Source organism: Dendropsophus ebraccatus, chromosome 6 (genome assembly GCF_027789765.1).
Source record: "Dendropsophus ebraccatus isolate aDenEbr1 chromosome 6, aDenEbr1.pat, whole genome shotgun sequence".
NCBI lineage: Eukaryota > Metazoa > Chordata > Amphibia > Anura > Hylidae > Dendropsophus > Dendropsophus ebraccatus.
The window spans coordinates 39,610,929-39,617,212 of record NC_091459.1 but is presented as its reverse complement, the minus strand read 5'-3'; positions in this window follow the sequence as shown (position 1 = coordinate 39,617,212).

Sequence of the window (6,284 nt, the reverse complement as noted above, 5' to 3'; positions counted from 1 at the left end):
CCTGCTTCCTTTTCCTGCATCTCCTGGACAGAGGTGAGCGCTCCTTACCCTCCTTTTCCTGCTTCCCTTTCCTGCATCTCCTGGACAGTGGTGAGCGCTCCTGACTCTCCTTTTCCTGCTTCCTTTTCCTGCATCTCCTGGACAGAGGTGAGCGCTCCTGACCCTCCTTTTCCTGCATCTCCTGGACAGAGGTGAGCGCTCCTGACCCTCCTTTTCCTGCTTCCTTTTCCTGCATCTCCTGGACAGAGGTGAGCGCTCCTGACCCTTCTTTTTCCTGCATCTCCTGGACAGAGGTGAGCGCTCCTGACCCTTCTTTTTCCTGCATCTCCTGGACAGAGGTGAGCGCTCCTTACCTTCTTTTTCCTGCATCTCCTGGACAGAGGTGAGCGCTCCTGACCCTCCTTTTCCTGCATCTCCTGGACAGAGGTTAGCGCTCCTGGCCCTTCTTTTCCTGCATCTCCTGGACAGAGGTGAGCGCTCCTGACCCTTCTTTTCCTGCATCTCCTGGACAGAGGTGAGCGCTCCTGACCCTCCTTTTCCTGCATCTCCTGGACAGAGGTGAGCGCTCCTGACCCTCTTTTTCCTGCATCTCCTGGACAGAGGTGAGCGCTCCTGACCCTCTTTTTCCTGCATCTCCTGGACAGAGGTGAGCGCTCCTGACCCTCCTTTTCCTGCATCTCCTGGACAGAGGTGAGCGCTCCTGACCCTCCTTTTCCTGCATCTCCTGGACAGAGATGAGCGCTCCTGACCCTTCTTTTCCTGCATCTCCTGGACAGAGGTGAGCGCTCCTTACCTTCTTTTTCCTGCATCTCCTGGACAGAGGTGAGCGCTCCTGACCCTCCTTTTCCTGCATCTCCTGGACAGAGGTGAGCGCTCCTGGCCCTTCTTTTCCTGCATCTCCTGGACAGAGGTGAGCGCTCCTGACCCTCCTTTTCCTGCATCTCCTGGACAGAGGTGAGCGCTCCTGACCCTCCTTTTCCTGCATCTCCTGGACAGAGATGAGCGCTCCTGACCCTTCTTTTCCTGCATCTCCTGGACAGAGGTGAGCGCTCCTTACCTTCTTTTTCCTACATCTCCTGGACAGAGGTGAGCGCTCCTGACCCTCCTTTTCCTGCATCTCCTGGACAGAGGTGAGCGCTCCTGGCCCTTCTTTTCCTGCATCTCCTGGACAGAGGTGAGCGCTCCTGACCCTCCTTTTCCTGCATCTCCTGGACAGAGGTGAGCGCTCCTGACCCTCCTTTTCCTGCATCTCCTGGACAGAGGTGAGCGCTCCTGGCCCTTCTTTTCCTGCATCTCCTGGACAGAGGTGAGCGCTCCTGACCCTCCTTTTCCTGCATATCCTGGACAGAGGTGAGGGCTCCTGGCCCTTTTTTTCCTGCATCTTCTGGACAGAGGGTAGCGCTTCTGACCCTCCTCCAGTAGCATCTCCTGGACAAAAGTGAGGGCTCCTAAGCCTCCTCCTACAGCATCCCCTGGGCTGTGAGAGTAATATATTACAAGGAAGGCAGCCCTGTAAATTTACTTTTTACACCTTTTGTAGAGAAGTCATAATGCAAAAAAGGGAGTGACAGTGTCACTTTAAATAGAAGTAAACTACAAATATAACTTTCTGAAACCAGTTGATATGAACGAAACAGGTTTTTAACTGGATAACCCCTTTAATCTGTTATCCCTTACTGAATAGCAGGGTCTGCCGCTCCAGGACAAACTGTGTTTATTTACTAAATCCAAATAAATATTGCAGTTCATATGGATGTGATATACTAAGGAAATTAAGGAAATCTTCATACATGTATGTACATTTACAGACGTATACAGAGTAAAAAAAAACCACCTTCATCCATTGGAAGTAGCACTTGAGATCCACACTCGGAGTAAGAAGCTAAGACACATACTTTCATCATCAGCGCCCCCTGTGCACTAGGGAGCCGTCAGCAGGTTAGATTCATCTAATCTGCTGATATTTCCCCTTTAAAGTAAAATGTATATTTAGAGCACATTCATGCCTCTGTTATTGGCACTGTATTATAGGAAGCAGAACCCCTTAGCATAATAAATTATTAAAATTACAATATTTTATAAATTAGATCATAGTAGTCTCACATTTTGTATATGGATAGCTTTTAGACCTGTGGATCAGTCCATTTTGCCTAGAAAACCCCTATAATGACTTGTATGTCTGATTGATAAGATGTTAATTACCGTATTTTTGCCCCTGGTTTAGACAACTGATATTTTATACCAATAAGCTTCCCTGGTTCAAAAGGTTAAACAGCATTAAATTTTAGGACACTGGGAGATTTCGTTGTGTCGCAACTTAGCGTGTAATAGTTGCAAGGCGGAATGTTCTTGATAGTAATAATACAGTAGAAAGCATTGTTCAGTTAAGAGTTAGGGTACTATTACACCAACAGATCTGACGAAAGATTATCTGCCAAAGATTTGAAGCCAAACCCAGGAACAGACTATAATCAGAGAACAGGTCATAAAGGAAAGACTGGATTTCTCCTCTTTTCAAATCCACTCCTGGGTTTGGCTTCAAATCTTTGGCAGATAATCTGTTGTCAGATCTGTTGGTGTAATAGTACCCTTAAGGTTTTGGAATGTAACAAGTACAGTACTTTGTTTTGGAACATGTTCTTTGTCATTTTTGTGTGGAGAAGAATTTGCATGTACACAGTTTGCAGCAGTATGTTACATTTATTGTTCTCTTTACATTTACGTTTAATAAAGCAAATTGAAAAGAAAAAAAAACACTTCCCTGGTGGTCAAAGTCAAAGGGCCACTTTAACACTCTCCACGTCAGTACATTATCCATACAAAGCTTTGCAGCATGCACAATACACACTTAGCTTTGCTACATCAAAATATACACACAGCTCTGCTACATAAAAATACACACACACACACACACACACACACACACACACACACACACACTGCTACTAAACCAATATATAGACACACACCTCTGCTAGATCACCATAAACAAACAGCTCTGTTACATACAGACACACACAAATGTAAAACAGATTGTCCCTACTTACAGTATCTACAGAACATAATTGAAGTTTTCTATAGGGCTTCTGCATTCAGCAATCTGGATACACATGACCTTTCTCTTCTGCCTACAATGATTTTGCAGATAACTGCCCGGCAGGAGAAGGGAGAGGACTGTGCAGGTATCAGTCACTGCACAGTTTACTTAGCAGTCAGGCCCAGCCTTGTAGCAGTCAGGACGGCCTGACCCTGTCTGGCCACCCGGTCTGCGGATTATAAGAAGCAGGCACTTTTTGGCAAGATATTTTCTTGCTGAAAAGTGCATCTAATAAATCGAAAAATACGGTAATGTGGGTCTAGGTGTTCACAAAACATTTATGTTGCATTTTGGGAGAATTAGAAAATAAAAAAACTCTTACAGAATATGTTTAAAATAAAACTTGATTTAAAGAGGAATTATCAGCAGGTAAGACAAATCATTGGGACGCTGTTAGTTTGCATAATCTTGCATCGAGAGCACCGTTAGGAGTAGGGCTGTGGAGGCGGTAAGCTGCAACTCTGACTCCTGAATTTTATCAGGGACCGATTCCAGCTTCTTTATAAATGGCCAATCAGACACCAGGGGAGTTATTTATCACATCCTGTGTGTGCAGTGGATGCAGCCGGGCTCCAGCCTCCATGACCTGAAGAACTCTGAACTAGACTCGATGGAGCAGGTGGTCTTTTCCTGCTGACAATCTTCTATGTTTCTAATATTCACCATACACAAATAAACACTGCTAACAGTGCCAGATACCTGTGATACAGAGGTAAGACATAGTCATATAAATGTCAGACAGAGGCCCAGATTTATCAGCTCTCTGTCAGCATCCGTGCGCCTGAATCATTGCTGCCCCACAGGATCTACCCACTCACTCACTGATTGGCTGAGGGGGCATTACTGAGTGGGGCCATGACATCACAGGACCAGGAGCCTGACGGAGGACATGAGCCGTGACACTGCACTGTGGGAGCATGTGGACGAGTAATTAGGACTTTTTATCATTATGATCCCACCACTCCGTCCCCCCTGAATTTTTCACTGTTGCCCAGAATACCTCTTTAATTTCTCTCAAACACACTCACAGCCTGCTGCAGCCATAGCGCACACACACACACACACAGCCTTCTGCAACCATAGCACACACACACACACAGCCTGCTGCAGCCATAGCATATACACACATACACTCACAGCCTGCTGCAGCCATAGCGTGCACACACACACACAGCCTGCTGCAGCCATAGCACACTGTAGAAAAACACACAATATTCTCCCAGAGAGATAACACTAGATTGAGGACAGAGGTTTCTGCTACACCACTTATGGCTTCTCTTCCTCCTCCTTCTCTGTATTGCACGGGATATTTTCATATTACACTGCTGCTTATATATAATCATTCAGCATCCAGGAAGAGAACAGCACAGATAACCACACATACACACACACACACAAAATGGACTCTTCCAGCTCAGTAACAAACTGACAAATAGTGATCGCAAACTTTCCCCGACCACCCTTATCGAATAGGGCCAGTGCTTTATTACTAATATATGAAGGCAATGCTTCACCCTTTCTAACTAAATGTATGTGAGAAAGTTGTTTTCTGGGTTTAATAAATAAGCGCCTTAGATTGATAGAACATAAAATATATTATTGAGGAACATTTATAAAATTCATATGAAAACTCAATTATAAAATTTTGAAAGACTTTTTAAAGCTGGAGTCGGATTCGGTACATTTTTTCCATCTCCAGCCTAAACTTACTCCAACACTACAGCCCTGAATAGGAGCACTGCCTGTCCCCACAGCGTCATCTGGCTCGCCTACACCATTAATAATCAATGGAGTGGGTGGGCCAGATGACGCTGTGGGGGCGGGGCAGTTCTCCTAACGGTGCTCCCGGACAAAGAGTACACCAACTAACAACACAGAACCAGCGCCGAGGAGGAAGGTAAGACACATACCCTCCCTCTCAGCGTCCAAGTCGCTATAGGGGGCTGTCAGCAGGTTAGATTCATCTAACCTGCTGACAGTTCCCCTTTAAACAGGTAATTTTCTGATGAAAAATCCCCTTTAGGAACCACTGTGACTTGAATCGCATAAACCTTTGCTCTACATGTTTTACATGTTGAAATGCTAAAAAGTTACATTTTAATGGAAGTGCTGGATACTATGCTTAGACAGAAAGCTGAAAATCAGCGCAGCTGGACCGGGGGAGCACTAGCTCATAAATATTGAGGACTACTGAGTGCATGCACAGCATTTAGAGGACTAAGTGCACTAAGCTTGTGCTGTAGCTAATATACTGTGATTTAACTAACTTATTGTGATTTTATACTTATTGTGGAAATCTCGATAAGAGAATCAGGGACTAAATACTATATATTACCGTCATATAGGGCAGCATAAACCTGGTGATAAATTCCCTTTAACAATTACTAAGAATATGAATATACAGGTTTTTGCTACATCTAATGAACCATACTCAGAATGTTGTGTCGAAGTTCTGTACAAGACAATTCAGTTCATAGGTAATTATATATACTTACATATTCTCACTGGGGAAAGGCTATAGTATGTCTGTCATAAAGATATACTGACTCCTACCCATCCTCCCCTTTAAATACCTGTCCTGTTATATGTTCTTAACTCATAACCTACCATTCTGAACTGCAGCCATATATATATATATATATATATATATATATATATATATATATATATGTTAGTTTTAGTGGTATGAGTCACTGTTTTTTATACAGTAGAGATGAGCACAACTCCAGCTCGCTCAAATCCAATCATTCTGCATCTGATGGCTGACAAAGTTGGATGCAGTCCTAGGGAATCCTGGAAAACATGGATACAGCCTATGGCCTAGGGTTTCATCCAACTTCCTCAGCCACCAGTATAAAATGCAGAACGATCAGACTTGAGCATGCTCCAGTTGTGCTCATCGCTACACAGTAACTCTGGTCTCCCCAAATATACTGGCTTTTGTACAGACAGGCACAATTCAATTAGGAGTCAGTCTAGTTTTCTGAACTCTGGATACCGTGTACATATAGGGGGAGATTTATCAAACATGGTGTAAAGTGAAACTGGCTCAGTTGCCCCTAGCAACCAATCAGATTCCACCTTTCATTTTCCAAAGAGTCTGTGAGGAATGAGATGTGGAATCTGATTGGTTGCTAGGGGCAACTGAGCCAGTTTCACTTTACACCATGTTTGATAAATCTCCCCC